This window comes from Bos taurus, chromosome 5 (genome assembly GCF_002263795.3).
Source record: "Bos taurus isolate L1 Dominette 01449 registration number 42190680 breed Hereford chromosome 5, ARS-UCD2.0, whole genome shotgun sequence".
NCBI lineage: Eukaryota > Metazoa > Chordata > Mammalia > Artiodactyla > Bovidae > Bos > Bos taurus.
This window is the reverse complement of record NC_037332.1, coordinates 93,069,880-93,091,541: the sequence shown is the minus strand read 5'-3', so window position 1 is coordinate 93,091,541 and position 21,662 is coordinate 93,069,880.

Below are 21,662 nucleotides of genomic sequence, written 5' to 3'. Positions count from 1 at the left end.
GGAGAAGAGTTTACCATATTGCACTGCTTGTGGAAGTGTAAATTAGTGCAGCCCCTGTGGAAAATGGGATTCCCTGATGTTTCAGTGGTAAAGAATCCACCTGCCAATGCAGGACATGTGGGTTTGATCCCAGGGTCAGGGAAATCCCTTAGAGAAGAAAATGGCAACCTACTCCAGTATTCTTGCCTGGAAAATCCCAGGGACAGAGGAGCCTTCTGGGCTACAGTTCATGGGGTCATGAAGAGTTAGACATGACTCAGTAACTAAAACAACTGTGAAAAACAGTATGGAGATTGCTCAGAAAATTAAAAATAGAACTACAGTATGATCCAGGGATTCTACTTCTAGGTTTTTTATCTAGGATAAAAGGGAAACAAAAGTACTAACTTGAAAGATGTCTATACCCCCATGTTCATGGAAGCACTATTTGCAATAGCCAAAATGTGAAGGCAACCTAAGTGTCCACTGGTGGATGAATGGATAAAGAAACTGTACACAAGCATACCTCAGTGATATTGTGTGTTCACATCCAGACCACCACAATACAGTGAACACTGCAATAAAATGAGCCATAGGAATTTTCCATTTCTCATTGTACATAAAAGTTATGTTTACACTATTCTGTAGTCTATTCAGTATTCCATAGTATTATGTCTTTTAAAAAGTACATACCTTAAAAAATAATGTTGCCGAAGAAATAAATGGTGCTGATAGATTTGCTTGGTGCAGGATTGATGGCAACATGCACTGTGCAAAAAATGTAGTTATCTGAGAAACACAGTGAAAGGAGGAATATATACACGAACATATGTGTATATATATGAAGGAATATTATTTAACAATAAAAAATAATAGAATCTTGTCATTCTAGACAACATAGATGGACCATATGGACATTATGCTAAAAGAAACAATTTGGACAAAGAAAGGCAAAAACCATATGGCCTTTCTTATATGAGAAATCTAAAATAAATAAATGAATAAATAAATCATCATCATAGATACTGAGAACAGATTAGTGGCTGCCAGAGGTGGGTATTCAGTTATGGATGTAGAAACGCATGAAGGAGATCAAAGCGTAAAAAAATAAAGTAAAATATTTAAAAAACACGCAACAAGAGAAACTTTAAATTTTGAGTAGAGAGAAAAAATTTGATCCTTAGTCCCTTGGAATTCATTTGTATGGTCAAAGAGTTGAAAGCTTTCTTGATGTTATTCTTTTAATCCATGTACTAATTAAGAGCCCATGTCTTTCCTAATGATTCAGCTTAGCAATCATGGCCAGTTGAAGTTAAAAATGTTTAATGATTATATTAAATCTTTGATAAGATAAAATAACACTTTGGGTAAGTCAATGTTGTGATGAAGGAATATACTTCATTACATTTTTAAGTATTAATTTTTTTTTCATTGTTATCTGGGAGTTGGAATGAAACATACAAATAAGAAGTGAAGGTGAAGAAAGACAGTTGGAATTTTTACTCTTCTATAAGGATGTATAATGAAAAGGTACAAAACTTTTTGATTGAACAGCAGAAAGTCACCTGGCTATTCTCACATTCTACTAGTTTCTAGGACTATGGGGTTTTCATGAGTAGTTCAGTTCAGTTCAGTCGCTCAGTCATGTCTGACTTTTTGCGACCCCATGAACCACAGCACGCCAGGCCTCCCTGTCCATCACCAACTCCAGAGTTTACCCAAACCCATGTCAAATGCCAAAAAGTAAAATGGCTGTCTGAGGAGGTCTTACAAATAGCTATGAAAAGAAGGGAGGTGAAAAGCAAAGGAGAAAAGGAAAGTGATACCCATTTGAATGCAGAGTTCCAAAGAATAGCAAGGAGAGATAAGAAAGCCTTCCTCAGTGATTAATGCAAAGAAATAGAGGAAATCAATAGAATGGGAAAGACTAGAGATCTCTTTATGAGTAGAGATGAGGTTATAATGATTTACTTGGAATTTTATTTTCATATCCATACAACACTGTAGCTGAGTGCATAAATTTCAGGACTGCAAAGGGTCATTGAATACTATCAAATTTATTCTAGTTTTTACAGATGGCAAGTTTACAAAAAGTATTCTAGTTTTTACAGAGGGTGAGTTTACATCAGTGACCTTGACTTTGAACAAAATTTAGAATTTATTATTTTTTAAAAATACTAACTTTTTAGGAAATGAAGTGGTAATCACCAGGCAATATAATGAGTTAAATTAAAATGTCATGGTAGACTACTATCCCCTTTCATGATAGTATTACCAGACAGAGAGAAAAGTAAAAAGTTTCAAACACCGAGGTGTATCTTTAAGGACCCAGGCTCTCTTGAGCCATCCACTTTGTCATTTTATGATCTTTGTCTTTGGATTTTTTCTTGTGGGAAGTAAGATGATTATTGCAGAAAAAGTCCTGGAGCCTCTCTTATGGGAGCATTTCCTTTTCATCAGGAAATTTCTTTCTCAGAAGTTCCAAGCAAATTCTCCTTTAGGTCTTTTAAGCTAGAAATGGTCACATGTTCATGCTCTAGCTCCAAAACAGTACTGGGAATATGAAAATCTGGAAGGAGAAGACTCTTGAGAGACCCTTGAACTGCAAGGAGATCAAACGAGTTCATCCTAAAGGAAATCAAGCCTGAATATTCATTGGAAGGACTGATGCTGAAGCTGAAGCTCCAATACTTTGGCCACCTGATGCAAAGAGTCGACTCATTAGGAAAGACCCTGATGCTGGGAAAGATTGAGGGCAGGAGAAGAAATGGGCAGCAGAGGATGAGATGGTTAGATGGTATCACTGACTCAATGGACATGAATTTGAGAAAACTCTGGGAAATAGTAGAGGACAGAGGAGACTGGCATGCTTCAGGCTATGGAGTTGCGAAAAGTTGGACACAACTTAGTGACTGAAGAACAACTACAAAAGAAGGTGGGCTCTGCCAGCAAGGAAGAAGGAAAGGTAACAGTTGTGTTAATAGAATAGTGCTAGTTGGGGTCACAAAGAGTTGGACACAACTGAGCGACTTCACTTTCACTTTTCACTTTTATGCCTTGGAGAAGGGAATGGCAACTCACTCCAGTGTTCTTGCCTGGAGAATCCCAGGGACGGGGCGGGGGGGGGGGGGGGGGGGGGGTGGGGCGGGGCTGGTGGCCTGCAATTTATGGGGTCGCACAGAGTCGGACACGACTGAAGCGACTTAGCAGCAGCAGTTGCTGTGACAAACATAAACAATGTCCAGTGTCTCACATGGGATAGAAGTTTGTTTCTTGCTTGTGCAGAATTCAAAAGAATTATGAGAGCTCAGTTCTTTTTGCAGTTACAGAGAACTAGGCTTCTTCTGTCATCTCATCTAAGTACAACAAATGACTTTTACCTTCACTGTGCTCGTGTGCATCAAGTTAGCTGAAGGGGAAAGAGAATGGGCAAGAATATCTCCCTCTTTAACCTGGCAATCATGTGTACCACATGCAAATTCATTCCATTGATAAGAGGTAGTCATTTGCCCTGTTTACTCTCCACCTAGATGGAAAAGGTTTGAGAAATATAAGACCTGACTAAGCTGAATGTTTAGGCAGCAACCATATTGTGAACAAGAAAGGCATATGTGAGTAGGATAATCAAATAGTTTGATGGTGGAATGATTTCATTTTAAGAGTTCTGATTATGAATACATTATCACCCCAGAGGGATATCGCTAACAGGAAATCAAAGGGTATAGCAGCATTTTTACTAATGACTTGTTTGAGGGTATATGATGGCATGCTAATCAAATTTTTAGATATCTTCAAGTTGAGAGGAAAATCTAACATGTTTGTTGAAAGCTCTAGAATCCCACCTCAAGTCTTAAGATAGGAATAAGGGATAAAATTAAGAATAAAATTTCTAGAAATAAATACAAACTCCTATAGTTAGGTCAACATATTCAGTAGTACAATTTAACTGGGCAAATATTTATTTACTTCTAATTATATTCAGGGCATTGTGCTAGGCCAAGTAAGGAATACAGAAAATAAGGGTTAATAAGGAAAATTAACAAACTTGATTGCTTCTGGAAGTGTATGACCAAGATGACGGTTGAATCTAAAATAAATCTTATGTATTCACTCATTTATTCATTAATTTATAACTGAGTTTCCATTTTCTTCCCCTTCAGGGAAGGAGGGTATATGTATAAATGGTTATGATAGAGGGTAGAACATGAGAAATGCTTTTTAAAATGCTGATAAAATTCATGGAGTGAAAGAAAAAAAATTTCTTCCAGCCAAAAGGATAAGGAAAAGATTTGAAGAGCAGAAGTTAATCTGAGTTACTTAAAGTTAGATAGACAAGGATATAGTCAAAAGAAAAGAGGTGGGATTATATTTCAAGAAGGAAGACAAAAACTGTAAAACAGAGATATCAGGAGACTTAAAAACTATGCTTAGCTGAAGTCTGAGTTGCATGAAAAAAACAGGTAAAAAATAGAACAGGCCATTAAGTTCAGTTCAGTTCAGTTGCTCAGTCATGTCTGACTCTTTGCAACCCCATGAACTGTAGCATGCCAGGCCTCCCTGTCCATCACCAACTCCCGGAGTCCACCCAAACTCATGTCCATCAAGTCGGTGATGCCATCCAGCCATCTCATCCTCTGTCGTCCCCTTCTCCTCCTGCCCCCAATCCCTCCCAGCATCAGGGTCTTTTCCAATGAGTCAACTCTTCTCATCAGGTGGCCAAAGTACTGGAGTTTCAGCTTTAGCATCAGTCCTTCCAAAGAACACCCAGGACTGATCTCCTTTAGAACGGACTGGTTGGATCTCCTTGCAGTCCAAGGGACTCTCAAGAGTCTTCTCCAACACCACAGTTCAAAAGCATCAATTCTTCAGTGCTCAGATTTCTTCACAGTCCAAATTTCACATCCATACATGACCACTGGAAAAACCATAGCTTTGACTAGACGGACCTTTGTTGGCAAAGTAATGTCTCTGCTTTTGAATATGCTATCTAGGTTGGTCATAACTTTCCTTCCAAGGAGCAAGTGTCTTTTAATTTCATGGCTGCAATCACCATCTTCAGTGATTTTGGAGCCCCCAAAAATGAAGTTTGACACCATTTCCACTGTTTCCCCATCTATGTCCCATTTTGAGATAAAATTGCATGTGATCATCAATGTTTAATTAATTTTTTTTCAGGAGGTAAGCAATCAGCAAATACTTATTACATTTTTACTATTCATACATTAGAAGCTATAATGGTCATGGAGGTTTTACATGTGTGCATATGAGAAGTGGTAAACAACAACACAGAACATGGTAACAAATGGTAAACAACAACAGAAAACTTGGAGATAGTTAACTTATAGAAAAGAAAATTAATGATGTGAAGGGCTATTATGATGAAGAAGGATTAACCCAACGTCATTCTTTCTTCATGTCTTTTCAAAAGCTCATACACCATTTTGTACCCTGAATGAGGGCAGAGAGTTAGAAATTGCAGGAAGGCTATTTTTGAGGGGAGAGTGTTTGGAGGGGCATCTAATTATCAACAATACTCCCTTAAAATGATAAACCAAATGTGAGAGTGTTTAAATCTAAGTCTGTGACCATTTTCCAGGACAATGTAGGAAGGTGATCAAAAGGTCTTCTGGAAATTGAAATGGAATTTCTAAGGTCTCTGCTCCAACCTAGAAGCACTTTGATATCATAAAATATTGGAACAGTCTTCGTTTTTCTCCCTATTTATATAAAAAAGTCACCCTCTGAAAGTGTTCACTTAAAATGTAGGATTTATTCTGTCCAAAATGATTGATTGAATATGAGCTGCCAGTTGAGACAAGATTCTGTAAAGAGTTAACTGGAACAGGAAAGAAAACCTTTACCAAGTTCTACCTTTAGTCTTTTTCCATAACCAATTAGAAAAAAAACCAAACATTACAAAGTAAAGCAGAAATGTGATAATTAAACCTAAGCTATACAGGACATTTATAGAATGGAAAACTAGTAAATTATCATTTTTATAAGTCTTTTTAAGAGACCAATATTTGGAATCATTTCATTGTGCCACAATCATTTAAATTCTATGGCTACTTAGTGAAAAGAGGTCATTCACTATTGCTCCAAATCAATAGAAGCTTTAAGCAGTTTCTAAATAGTTGTCCTACAACAGGCTCATGCTTGTCATACTAAGTCTCAATTTTCATTGTGTTATAACTGGCACACATCTTGACTATCAAATATTATTCTCCTAAATTTCCCAACATAAACTCTCCAGTCATATCAATGCTGCCCATTATTCATGCTATTTCCATTTTTGTCTCTCAACATTTTCTTGGAATGTGATTAGTCGCTCAGTCATGTCCAACTCTTTGTGACCCCATGGATTGTAGCCCACCAGGCTCCTCTGTCTGTGGGGATTCTCCAGGAAAGAATACTGGAGTGGGTTGCCATGCCCTCCCCTCCTCCAGGGGATCTTCCTAACCCAAGGATTGAACCCAGACCTCCTGCATGGCAGGTGGATTCTTCACTGTCTGAACCACCTGCTGCTGCTGCTGCTAAGTCGCTTCAGTCATGTCCGACTCTGTGAGACCCCATAGATGGCAGCCCACCAGGCTCCCCCATCCCTGGGATTCTCCAGGCAAGAACACTGGAGTGGGTTGCCATTTCCTTCTCCAATGCATGAAAGTGAAAAGTGAAAGTGAAGTCGCTCAGTCATGTCCGACCCCCAGCGACCCCATGGACTGCAGCCTACCAGGCTCCTCCATCCATGGGAGTTTCCAGGCAAGGGTACTGGAGTTGGGTGCCATTGCCTTCTCCAGTCTGAACCGCCAGGGAAGCCCAAATCCTCCCTCTTACTTCCTAACTTCAGAATCTGTAAATTTTCCTGAAGTCTTCCTAATTAGCCTGTGTCAGCTCCATTCTTCACTGACTTTGACATCTCAATATTTAGTCATATCTAAATTTAAGAAAGTTTTTGTTTGATATTGGTTTTAATTTTTCTTCCCAGTCAGAATATATGTTCCACAGTCAGATGACACATCATCCATCAATTCTGCATTCCCTGGAATATGTAGAATGGTACTAGGAAATAAGGCTTCCCAGTTGGCTCAGTGGTAAAGAATCTGCCTGCCAATATAGAAGATGAGGATTTGTCCCTAGATTAAAAAGTTTCCTTAGAGGAGGAAATGGCAGCCCACCCTAGTATTATTGCCTTGAAAATCCCCTGGACAGAAGAGTTGGCAGGCTACAGTCCATGGGGTTGCAAAGAGTCAGATGTGACTTAGCAACTGAGCAGGCATGCCCAAAGAATTAAGTGAATGTCCTAAGAATATTTATGAAGTAGTTGGTTTGCATTGAATTAAATAAGGCCTCTCATATTTTTATTTTACTTTGGAAATAAAGATTGTCATTACACAGTAATTTTTATTTTATATATTCTTATTGAACTATTAGGGACATAAATTTAAGCAAACTCCAGGAGATAGTGGAGGACTGAGGAGTCTGGTGGGCTACAGTTCATGGGGTCACAAAGAGTCAGAATAACATAGAAGCTGAACAGCAATAACAATTGAACTTTAACAAAAATTTAAGATTTTATTTCTTACAACTTTGTTCCCTTTCCACCTTTATTAATATCTATCTGCCTTTATCTGCTATCATTGTCTGTTATCTTTCTCCACTGTTTCTTCTACAGGGAACTTCCTCATAGAAGAGTAGGTTATGGTCAAAAAGAAAGAGGGGAGGGACATTTTCAAAAAGGAGTATGAGGTATAATAAAATAAATCTGCAAAAGAAGTCATTTTTTAATTGTTAAAAACAGTAACATGCTTACTCATTCTACCTACAACCATGAAAACTATGAAAGTTTTTATGTGTTTGTGTGTATACTGGGGGTGGAGGATCTAAAAACAGAACATAAACTTTTTGCTCAGGTTATACCAGATAAAATTTTTTTAATCATATAATATAAATCAATAATTTGGATTTATGTATACATATCACAGAGGATGAGATGGCTGGATGGCATCACCGACTCGATGGACGTGAGTCCGAGTAAACTCCGGGAGTTGGTGATGGACAGGGAGGCCTGGCGTGCTGCAATTCATGGGGTCGCAGAGTTGGACACAACTGAGCGACTGAACTAAACTGAACTGATCACTGATTCAAAAACTAATACAACATTGTAAAGCAATCATATTCCAATTTAAAAAACTAAAAAGAAAAAATAACTTGGCTCTCATTTTTGAAATTAAACTTCCATGAATTTAACCTTGCTGCCATTACATCATTGCTATTTCAAATTCCATTGAATGGGAGTTCAATGGAGACTAGAGCAGCATCTTAATCACCTTGTTTCCAAAGTGAAATAAGTGGTAAAGAACATGCCAATGCAGGAGATGTGGGTTCAATTCCTGGGTCAAGAAGATCCCTTGAAGAAGGAAATGACAACCTACTCCAGTATCCCTGCCTGGGAAAACCCATGGACAGAGTAGCCTGGAAGGCTACAGTCCACAGTGCAGCAAAACAGTCGGAAATGACTTAGTGACTAAACAACAATAAAAATGTATAATCAGATCAGATCAAATCAGTCGCTCAGTCGTGTCCGACTCTTTGCGACCCCATGAATCGCAGCACGCCAGGCCTCCCTGTCCATCACCATGTCCCGGAGTTCACTGAGACTCACGTCCATCGAGTTAGCGATGCCATCCAGCCATCTCATCCTCTGTCGTCCCCTTCTCCTCCTGCCCCCAATCCCTCCCAGCATCAGAGTCTTTTCCAATGAGTCAACTCTTCACATGAGGTGGCCAAAGTACTGGAGTTTCAGCTTTAGCATCATTCCTTCCAAAGAAATCCCAGGGCCGATCTCCTTCAGAATGGACTGGTTGGATCTCCTTGCAGTCCAAGGGACTCTCAAGAGTCTTCTCCAACACCACGGTTCGAAAGCATACTCAGAATAGATATTTGCTGTGTGAGTAGAGTTCATTTTTGCTACCACTGTTCTATTTATTGATTTTCTATATTACATTCTCTTGTTCTATTGATTATTTGGCTTTCTACTATTGTTTTTTTATTTGCGTCCCTATCAGGGAAAACAAAACCACCTTGTTCAAAGGTTTTGTGACTACTTAAAAATCAGACTTCTAGGTTTTTCTTTGTAAATTTCTTCTATTTATAGTATCTGACCAGATTGGGAATTTCCTGAGGACAGTGTGTGTCTCATTTACTGTTGTATTTCCTGTTCCTAGTTTGGTATCAGGCATAGATAAGGAACTACCCAATAATGGAGAATGAAATAAAGTCTCCATTTTCTCAGTGGTATCACTGAGAATGATAATCAATAGTATCAACTGTTTTACAGTCTGATATGGCTGACAGTGTTACCCAAAATTTTATAATGCTTATGGGGAGAACTCTGGACTCTGAAAGGATTTGGGGTTAAAATCCTGGCTCTGACACTAGAAGTTATGTGACAGTGACTGAGTTAGCAAACCTCTTTTGTCTTAATTTCTTCAATTGTAAAATAAAACTAATAAAAGCAAAACTGAGAAAGGAGTACAGCAAGGGTGTATATTGTCAACCTGCTTATTTAACCTATATGCAGAGTACATCATGAGAAATGCGGGCTTAAAGAGTTACAAGCTGGAATCAAGATTGCTGGGAGAAATATCAACAACTTCAGATATGCAGATGATACCATTCTAATGGCAGAAAGTGAATAGGAACTAAAGAGCCTCTTGATGAGGGTGAAAGAAGAGAATGAAAGAGCTGGCTTAAGATTCAACATTCAAAAAACTAAGATGTCATATCCAGTCCCATCTCTTTATGGCAAATACATGGGGAAAAAGTGGAAATGCTGACAGATTTTATTTTCTTGGACTCCAAAACCACTGTGAACAATCACTGCAGCCAGGAAATGAATACTTTTGCTTCTTGGAAGAAAAACTATGACAAACCTAGATAGCATATTAAAAAGCAGAGACACTACTGACAAAGGTCCATATAGTCAAAGCTACGGTTTTTTCAGTAGTCATTTACGGATGTGAGAGTTGGACCATAAAGAAGGCTGAGGTGAAGAATTGATGTTTTTGATGGGATAGTAACAAAGATTAAATAAGTAATGTATGTAAATCTTATACTAATTAATTGCACAGTGTTAGCTATTGTTTCTCTTTTCTTCGTGTAAGATAGAAACAATGCTCAGTACATAATTAATTTATGTACCAGCTCCTGTAATCTTTGCACTTTCTCCATCTCATTGTAATATTATGACTTTTAATACGAAATATATATTTTGTTATCATCCCTGTTCTGACATGGAGGTCCTAAAACCTTTGGAATTTCCTTTAAGTAAGAGGGATAAGACCCAGAACAAGCCCCTTTCAACCACACCTGAGTTTAAGCTAAGGTGGTGACTTTTGGAAGCTGCTAAGGATGGGGGATAGTTACCAGGGAAACCAATCTTGTGACTGGAGGGTTGAAACCTTAAGTCCCACACCCAAGGACTGTTGACCAATGACAGACTCAATCATACCTACATAAAAAAATCCTTTGTTGTTTAGTCGCTAAGTTGTGCCCAACTCCTGTAGTGCCATGGACTGTAGCCCCCCAGGCACCTGTGTCCATGGGATTTCCCAGGCAAGAATACTGGAGTGGGTTGCCATTTCCTGCTCCTGGGGATCTTCCTGACTCAGGGATTGAACCCGTGTCTCCTGCATTTCCTTCAATGCAGACAGATTCTTTACTGCTTGAGCCATCATGGAAGCCCTTTTGTATATTCACATAAATTATTACAATACCCACTGAGATCAGAATTATTAGTATCCCAGTTTTATAAGTAATGATTTTCACAATTTCTCATAACATCCTTCATTTCTACCACTTATCCCATTCTATCTATACATATTTATATAATTTTTGATGGTTATTTATTGAACTTTTGTCTCACCATTAATCTGTATATTCCAAAAGGATATAAACCACACTTTCTTTTTTTAAATCAAAGATTTACCAGAACTTAAAAATTTTTTTTTAATTGGTAGAAAATTGCTTTACAATGTTGTGTTGGTTTCTGCTGTATAACAACACAAAGCAATTCATAATTACATATATCTCCTCCCTCCTGGGCCTTTCTCCCCTCTCTCCATCCCACCCCTCTAAGTTGTCACAGAGTACCAGGCTGGGCTCCCTGTATTATACAGCAACTTCCCACTAACTATTCTACACATGAATGGCGACCCACTCCAGCACTCTTGCCTGGAAAATCCCATGGCCAGAGGAGCCTGGAGGGCTACAGTCGCAAAGAGCTGGACACAACAGAGCTCGCATGTATAGACCGGTAGATATGGGTATATATGTCAATGCTACTTTCTCAATTTGACCCACCCTCACCTTCTCCAACTGTATCCACAAGTCTGTTCGCTACTAAGTTTATCAGTACCATTTTTCTAGATTCCATATATATGCATTAATATATGATATTTTTCTCTTTCTGAATTATTTGACTCTTCCCTAGAAATTTCTATAATTCTTGGCACATAGGATGAATTCCATAAATATATATTGCATTAATGAATGAAATAAGTTAAGAATATATGCAAATTGACATAGCACTAAAGTGGTAGAGCAAGCAAAGTTTCAAATCCAGAGCTGACTCTAGAGCCTATGCTCTTCACAGTCCACTGATTCGCCTGCCTAACACATGTGGCTTCAGGTATACTTGTACTTTACTTCCCTCTCTGGTAGAGGTTCTTTATCTGTTGGACTTGACCTTCCTTTCTGGCCATTTCTTCTCAATCTTCTGTGCATCCCTTCTTGTACCCTTCTATCACACTTTTCTCCTCCTTCTATCACTGGTGTTGGTTTTAGTTCTTGTTTGTTTTATTCATTATGATACTTCATCAATGTCCCTGGCTTCAGTTACATCCTACATCTCTAGCTCTCTTTGGCGGGGGGTGGGGGGGGGTGGGGGGGGGTGGGGCGGGCGTCTGACATTTCCATATGATAAATATCTAACACCTCTATTTGATGCTTCATTTCACATTAGGCTATGTAGAATTGCTCTCCACCTTTGTGAATGGCCCAGCATAACCCCGAGACTTCTCTTCTTTCTTATGATTCCTTTTTCTATATTCTCAGTGCCACTGCTAAGTTAAGCCAATTGTTATTTTTCCCACAGTTGACTCTATTGTCCTTACTTGTGTAGACTTCTAAATTTTCTCCCAGTAACCATTTTCCCCCCTCCCAATTTAAACAACTAATTAATGAGTGACTATATGTCTTAGATTTCCCTGCAGTGTCTGGCTGGCTATGAGCTGAGTGAAAAGTGAAAATGAAAGTCACCTGGTAGTGTCTGACTCTGTGCGACCCCATGGACTATACAGTCTATGGAATTCTCTAGGCCAGAATACTGGAGTGGGTAGCCTTTCCTTTCTCCAGGGGATCTTCCCAACCCAGGGGTTGAACCCAGGTCTCCTGCATTGCAGACAGATACTTTATCAGCTGAGCCATAAAGGGAAGCCTGGCTATGAGCCAAAGCTCAACTGAATAGTCTGTGAGAAGAAATGATGTGTAGAAGTTCTGGATCATGTTTTCTGGGACATATATACTTCCTCTGAGACACTGTTTCCCACTTATGCTGAGAAATAATAAAAAATGCATCAATACCACTTGGATTTCTGCTCCTGTTCTAAATAGCCTGTTTTCTTTTAGATTGTTAGCTGAAAAGAAAACTACTTCTATCTCATTTGGAACACTGCATTTTAGTGTCTTTTATGGCAACCCACTCCAGTACTCTTGCCTGGAAATCCCAAGGACAGAGAAGCCTAGTAGGCTGCAGTCCATTGGGTCTCGAAGAGTCAGACATGACTGAGCGACTTCACTTTCAATTTTCACTTTCATGCACTGGAGAAGGAAATGACAACCCACTCCAGTGTTCTTACTTGGAGAATCCCAGGGGTGGTGGAGCCTGGTGGGCTGCCGTCTATGGGGTTGCACAGAGTCAGACATGACTGAAGCGACTTAGCAGCATAGCCACTTAGGTGATTCCCTGGTGGCTCAGATGGAAAAGATTCTGCTTGTGGTCCAAAAGACCTGAGTTTGATCCCTAGGTTGGGAAGATTTCCTGGGGAAGGGAATGGCAACCCGCTCCAGTATTCTTGCCTGGAGAATTCCATGGACAGAGGAGACAGACAATCCATGGGATTGTATAGAGTCAGACACAACTGAGTGACCCGAGTGACTAACACTCATAGCCATTTATGGGCTTTCATAGCCATTTAGGGGCTTCCCAGGTGGCACTAGTGGTAAAGAACTGCCTGCCAGTGTAGGAGATGTAAGAGATGAGTGTTCGATCCCTTGGTTGGGAAGATCCCCTGGAGGAGGAAATGGCAACCTGCTCCAGTATTCTTGTCTGGAGAATCCCATGGACAGAGAAGCCTGGCGGGCTACAGTCCACAGGGTCCCAAAGAGTCAGCCATGACTGAGCAATTGAGCACACACACTTGCATAGCCATTTAGATTGTACCCTAAAAACTTCATAAAATTAGGTTGCCTAATTCCAGTCTGACTCCAATCCATACTCTGATACTTTTAAATAAATGTACTCTTTCAAAAATGCAAATACAGTCAGGCCAATCTCCTGTTTAAACTGTAGAAGTGGCATTTACTTTATTTCCAAATTTTCTAAAATAAGCATATATTGATTTTATAATCATGAGGAAATAAATTAAATAAATCCATTAGTGACTCCCTCAAGCCTTCAAGATAAAGTTCAAGTTGCTTAACAGGGCATAGAAATCCCTTCACGGTTTGCCTTCTGTCGATTTCTAGTCTTAACTTTTCCCTAGCCTCACAGGTCTCCAAGCATGTGAATCTTTCAGTCCCTGGATGGCAATAAGATTTTAGGCACATATGTGTCTTTTCACCTTCTACTCTCTCTGTCTGGATGTCTTTACATGATTTTCTGCCAAAGTGAAAGTGAAAGTGAAGTTGCTCAGTGTGTCCGACTCTGCGACCCCATGGACTGTAGCCTACCAGGATCCTCCGTCCATGGGATTGTCCAGGCAAGAGTACTGGAGTGGGCTGCCATTTCCTTCTCCAGGGGATCCTCCTGACCCAGGGATTGAACCCGGGTTTCCCGCATTGTAGGTGGATGCTTTACCGTCTGAGCCACCAGGGACCTCCACGTTCTTCTGTCCTTCAAGACTTAGGTTCGGACTCAGGACTAGTATTGTAGCCTCCAAGAAATCTTTCCCAACACCTTAATGAAGTGAAGTTGCTCAGTCGTACCAGACTTTTTGCAACCCCATGGACAGTAGCCTGCACCAAGCTCCTCCATCCATGGGGTTTTCCAGGCTAGAGTACTGGAGTGGGTTGCCATTTCCTTCTCCATCATAATGCCTTAGTGTCAGTTTAATGCCTCTCATCTGTCACCAAATCTTGTCTATAACTTTATCAGGAATATTTGACATTAATCTCCCCACTAGATTTTTTCTGTTCTTATACTAAACATTTACTCTCATTTAACCAGATTCTATGTCATTCATGTATATGCCTATGGATGATTAATGTTCAATTTTATTTTTAATTGAATGAAGAGGTCACACTTTTTTTTTTAACCCTAGGGTCAAATGTGACCTTGCTGCTGCTGCTGCTGCTGCATCGCTTTAGTCGTGTCCGACTCTGTGCAACCCCATAGACGGCAGCTCACCAGGCTTTCCCGTCCCTGGGATTCTCCAGGCAAGAACACTGGAGTGGGTTGCCATTTCCTTCTCCAATGCATGAAAGTGAAAAGTGAAAGTGAAGTCGCTCTGTCGTCTCCAACTCTAGCGACCCCATGGACTGCAGCCCACCAGGCTTCTCCGTCCATGGGATTTTCTAGGCAAAAGTACTGGAATGGGGTGCCATTGCCTTCTCTGAGATTTCTACATTTAAGCCCACGACAACTCCTCATAAAGATACAGAATAGTAGGAACATTTAAATTGAAATTTATAATTCATATAATTAGAATCTGATTAGGAATGTATGTTTTCTTTCAATGTCAGCTTTCTCCAAAGACCTTTAAAACTTCAGTGCCTTGGAAGAATTTAAGAAGTTCCTATGAATGCAAACTAGTACAGCCACTATGGAGAACAGTGTGGAGATTCCTTAAAAAACTGGAAATAGAACTGCCTTATGATCCAGCAACCCCACTGCTGGGCATACACACTGAGGAAACCAGAAGGGAAAGAGACACGTGTACCCCAATGTTCATCGCAGCACTGTTTATAATAGCCAAGACATGGAAGCAACCTAGATGTCCATCAGCAGATGAATGGATAAGAAAGCTGTGGTACATATACACAATGGAGTATTACTCAGCCATTCAAAAGAATACATTTGAATCAGTTCTAATGAGGTGGATGAAACTGGAGCCTATTATACAGAGTGAAGTAAGCCAGAAGGAAAAACATAAATACAGTATTCTAACGCATATATATGGAATTTAGAAAGATGGTAACAATAACCCTGTGTACGAGACAGCAAAAGAGACACTGATGTATAGAACAGTCTTATGGACTCTGTGGGAGAGGGAGAGGGTGGGAAGATTTGGGAGAATGACATTGTAACATGTAAAATATCATGTAAGAAACGAGTTGCCAGTCCAGGTTCGATGCACGATACTGGATGCTTGGGGCTAGTGCACTGGGACGACCCAGAGGGATGGTATGGGGAGGGAGGAGGGAGGAGGGTTCAGGATGGGGAACACATGTATACCTGTGGTGGATTCATTTTGATGTTTGGCAAAACTAATACAATTATGTAAAGTTTAAAAATAAAATAAAATTAAAAAAAAAAAAGCCATAGAAACAAAGATAGGTTAAGTTGACTCAATGTAAATTTAAGAGCAGTTTGAGAAGATTGAATGTGATAAATGATAGAGAACAAATATTTAATGAGTTAATGGCTGGAAAGTTTTTAAAACTGCAGATAATGCCAAGCATTGATAAAAATAAATAAAAACAAAGTATTAGAAAAGCTAAAAACATCAATGATAAAAGATATGAAATCTTAAGTTGTGACATGAATAAAAAACAAATTTTCTTCAAAAAAAAAAAAAAAAAAAAGAAGTTCCTATGAAATATTACTTTTACATTGAAAAGACAACCGCTTTCTAAGAAATAAGAGATTGCCTAAAAAGTTTGCAGTGCTTTATATAGCAGATAATTAATAAATGCTGATCAGTACATGAATGGCTTGGCTTTGGTAAATATGGAGTTGATTAAACATTGGAAGACTGAATTTGCAAATATTCTCAAAAGTTAGTGCTAGGGTTCTCAAAACTAAAATAAATAAAATTTAGCAGTTTTTCATATTCTTTAGAAATCTTTTGGTTCTTAGATTTCTTTGGTTAGGAGAGGATCTTAACATATCCCCCAAATGGTAAAATAATTATACTTCTTTTTTAAACATTTATGCCAAAATGATACATTTTCCAACATTTATCTAAAGGAATTAACATTCCATTATTTATGATTTTTTTGAAATATGATGCTTGATAGATGGACATGTAACTTCATGTGAGTTAAATATAAAACTGCTAGTTATGGGCTGATCTTTTAAAATTAAAAGAAAAATTCCTATTTTGCTAGACCTTTTAGCCTTGTCTTGGGCCAAGTTTATACAGAAGAGTTCAGTAAAATAAGTTATTTTTGTATGATTTACACATTGTCGTTTGTTAAGGAATTGATAAAACCACACTGGTATGTTTTCGGCTGCAAATACTTAAGTGTCTATTAGTCGGGGAGGCAATAACACAATCAGAGCCAGTTTCAGAGAGGGTAAAACCTTTACAGTCACAAACAGATGATGTTTAGAAGGTCCTTTGCTTGGCTTAATGCTCTTCAAGCCCCATCTGGAAATTCTTAATCATTTCTGAACAAAGCACATTTTCATTTGTATTGGGCCCCATACATTATGCAGCCAATCCTAGATATTATATAATTTAAGTGATTCTCCCAATTTTGAACACATGGTTGAGGAATGCAAGGCTAAAATGCCCACTTCTAAGCAGTTACCAATGAACAACACACCTAGAGTCCTGTCTGCCAGTCTCTACTCGCCCAGCTTAGCTGTCAGGAGCAGCACGCAGGTTAAAAGAGAAAGATTCTCCTAAGTGTCAATCCCTCCTGCTGGCTCAAGAGAACAAAGCTGGCAGGCAAAGTGAATCAGATAGCGAACTGTGCACGCCCAAGCTTCAGAATAAAGCCGATAGGTCTAATTTCAGCTTTACCAGCCTTGGTAGTGTTCCTTTAAGTTCACTAAGTAGGATATACCTGTAAGCAAGCAGTCTAATGTTTTTGTGATCTTGCTGCTGTGAAAGTATTTAATAATAAGCCTCAGAAGTTGGGAAGTAAGAAGGAAATCTATGATGTCTAATGCCAAGGTGGTGTTCACTGTGTTGAAAGTTGATTAAATTTCCTTTTAACACCCCTTGAAACTGACATTTTGCTGCCGTTTAAATTTTTTCCCTCCAAACTATTTTTTATACCCATGATTTAGAGTGATACACAGCAAAGCAGTGGCTATGAATTGGCTCAAAATGATTCTAGGGATAATGAGCAGAGATTGAAAAAAGTCTGCTCCTGTTCATTTAAGGAAAGTAAAGCTAACTTTATCCTGCAGCTGCGTGCAAGGCAGGGTCAAAGATTTGAGACTGCTCAAATAGTGCCATCCAAATTTGATCAGTTTGAAGTGATAACTAGGTTCCAGAATCCCATAGATTGATAAAAGAAAAAAATATTTTAATAGATTAGGGCATTCTCAGCTATCAGTTGCAAAATTGCTTGCTATATTCGCATGCTTCCATTTTTAAAGTTACATCTGTTTTAATTGAGCGAGTCTAAATTTATGAATTAATATAGCACACTCCTATATTTGATATCTCAAGTATCTGATTCTCAAAGAGGATTATTTATGTGCATGTGCACATCTATCATAGGCAAAAATGGAAGCCAAACTTGAAACTCTATAAATGGTATTGGTGATGCATTTGTGGACACGTATGATGTAGCACTTTATAATTACTATTTGAATGCTCAAATAATACAAAACAGAATACCTCATAAATGGAGTAACACAGTATCTTCTATATAGACCATCAACTGTGACCATTACGAAAACACTGACCTAGAGCTAATTGTATATACCCTTTTTTCTCCACCTCATTCTATTTTTATTCACATAAATAGTTAAAAACTGGAAATTTAACAGGCTTTCTTATAAAAAGTGCCTGAAATATTAGCTCCTTATTTTCTTTTGCTTTTGAGTCTGGCTCAATGGTTTTACCTTATTCATATCAATGTGTCCCTTTCATAACATAGTCTAAAACATGATTCTGTGCGGGAAAAATGTGAAGATAAAAGAGCAAAACATTCACTAGATTTTTTAAAAAGTACAAGTACTAACAAACAAGGTTTATTTACATGTAATAATAGAAAGTGAGGAATGATCTTAATTTATGCAGCGATAACATCTCTCCAAAATAAAGAAGTAATGGTATTCAAATAAAGTAATTCTCTATATTAAAAATAGGATGGAACAATATTAAAGAATCACTCAAAGCCTATGATTTACCTTGAATTCCCATCAAGACATGCAATCAGACTCTAGTAATTGTAGAGACCTTGGGAATGCTAGTCTCTACTAGGTGACAGGAAATCAAGAATTAGATTGGGATAAGTAAACAGTAATATGAGAAGTTGTAGTTGTGTGGTAGGCCTTATTAGAACAAGAGTGGAAAGCCTCTGGCCATGTGAGAATAAGTCAACAAGTCCAATATAGAATCTTCACAATATTACTTATCATTGTACAGTTGTGCTTAGTCACTCAGTCGTGTCTGATTCCTTGTGATCCCATGGACTATAGCCCACCAGGCTCCTCTGTCCATGCAATTTTCCAAGAAAGAATACTGGAGTGGTTTGCCATTCCCTTCTCCAGGATCACTGTGCAGTAAGTGAAAAAATGTGAATATAACTATAAACATGTTTGTAGCCTTTATTAAAGTGTCACCTAAATTTCATGTATTCATATTTAATAATATTCTTATAATACTATTTAAATGAGCCTTAATTATTCTTTGTTTCATGTTTACGTATGACAATTATAAACAAAGGATGATACAAATGAAGACTGGTAACTCAAATACCATGAGTGTCATTGCTATTGCTATCAGTGACACTATTGTCAAAGAAAGTGAAAATGAAAGTCACTCAGCCGTGTCGACTCTTTGCAACCCCATGGACTATGCAGTTCATGGAATTCACCAGGCGAGAATACTGGAGTGGGTAGCCTTCCCCTTCTCCAGGGGGTCTTCCCAACCCAGGAATCAAACCCAGGTCTCCCACATTGCAGGCAGATTCTTTAACAGTTGAGCCACAGGGGAAGCCCACTATTATCAAATATGGTGAACAATTCCTGAAAAATCCCAGGAACTCTCCTGGTCGTCCATAGGTTAAGAATCCACATTCCAATTCAGGGGGCATGAGTTCAATCCCTGGCTGGGAAACTAAGTTCCCACATGCCACAGAGCAATTAAGCCTGTGTGTTGCGACAGCTGAGCCTGCTCTCCACAACTAGAGAGAAGACCATGAGCTGCAACAAAAAATCCTGCATGCTGCAACGAAGACCCGATGCGGCCATAAATAAATGTTCCAAACTGAAGTAAAACTTTCCATAGATTTGCAATATAGTCACATTTCTGGAAAATGTAGTCTGTGTAAAAGCTGCACATGTCAAGAGGTTTCAAGTTCTAGGCTCAGATAATTATAAATAATTCTTCCCTTATATGTATTTCTGATGGCATATTCAAAACCTGAGGAAAAGCTTGAGAAAATATGCTTTATTGTGTGACACTGTCCTAGTCATTGTAAGGCCTGTAGCATCCTGGTCCTCACTCATTAAAAGCCAGTGCATTGTGACAAAATCACCCTTTTCAATTTCCAAAATGCCCTCTAGGGGGAGCTACTACCTCCGTCAAAAAACTAGGATCCCAGCTGTTTTTTTAAAAAAAATAGTTTTGTGATAAATAATGTAAGCATACCTTCTAGTGGAGGTATTTACATTTAGATTAAAGTATTATTAGCATTTTAATTTTTTAATTAAAAATTTAGATTATTTTATGCTGACTAATCAAGTATTTGTTCACTTATGAAAACCCAACTTTATTACCAATGAATGTTAAAAAATTTCAAGTAGGAAGTGTTAATACTAACATACTAACTCTTACGGCCAGAAGTAGCACAGTAATTGGTTAAACAATATGATTTCAAGTTAGATATCTAGTTCAAGACTCAGAATGATTTTTTACTAGTTGTATGAGCTAATATGAAATATTTAACCATTATAACCTCCAAGCACTTCATCTGGATATCATAAAAGTAATTTACATTGGTGTGTTTTATAGAGGAAATGTAGATTTTTAAAAAAAAGTACTTAAACATTTATTAGCTAATTGTTATTGCTATAAAAGTAGTTTTAGATTTTCACTATATATTTCTTGATTTTTTTTTCTTATGAAATAAATAAATATCAGATGATGTTAAATTGCATTAAAAGCTATGGGCACTGTCAAAGCAGGTAATTCAAAAGAAGACGTAAACTTTGCATTACAACAAAAGAGAGAAGAAAATGTGTCAGACAGAAATAATTTCTTTCTAATTGTTATACATTTTATACAGCAAAGCCTCTGCCTTTTCTTTTAGTGTCATGATTTTGCTGTTCCCAGTCTTGGCTGAGTGATATCACAGCCAAACTCTGCTTTAATCTCCACACCAAGTCATGATTATACTAGCAAAATCATCGGTTACATGAGAACAAGGAAGGGCCTTAACTTCCCTAGATCTTTGCTAGTATTTTTAAAGAGTTTTTGAGTTAGACTGAACACATTTTTTGCCCTCTGCTTTAAAAGTGTCAATTACCAAAATGAAACTTATCAACCAAAATTATATTCCCAGAGTAAAAAACAGAGATATCACTTTGCAAAGGTCCATATAGTCAAAGCTATGGTTTTTCTGATAGTTATGTAGATTTCATAAATCATAGATGTAAGAGCTGGACAATAAAGAAAGCTGAGCACCAAAGAACTGATGCTTTTGAAATGTGGTGCTGGAGAAGACTCTTGAGAGTCCCCTGGACTACAAGGAGATTAAACCAGTCAATTCTGAAAGAAATCAACCTTGAATATTCATTGGAAGGACTGATGCTGAATATGAAGCTCCAATACTCTGGCCACAAGATGTGAAGAGCTGACTTGGAAAAGTCTATGGTGCTGGGAAAGATTGAGGGCAGGAGGAGAAGGGGGCAAAAGAGGATGAGATGGTTGGATGGCACCACTGACTCAATGGACATGCATTTGAGCAAACTCTAGGAGATGGGGAAGGACAGCGAAGCCTGGCGTGCTGCAGTTCTTGGGTTGCAAAGAATCGGACATGACTCAGTTATGGAACAACAAATATGTGGCACATAATGAAGTGTGAATCTATGCCTGTTTCCCCTTTAACCGAGATTATCTAAAAATCTTTCACCAGACAGAATTGTTTAGAGGGTGGAAGTGAAAAAAATGAAATACATTTCCCCAGTCAGAGCTGTTACATAAGAGTCTTCTTTTTCTCAGTCCCCTCTTCTGCCCTTAAGTCACCATAAAGCTGCTGAGCTTCAAGTTGTTCAA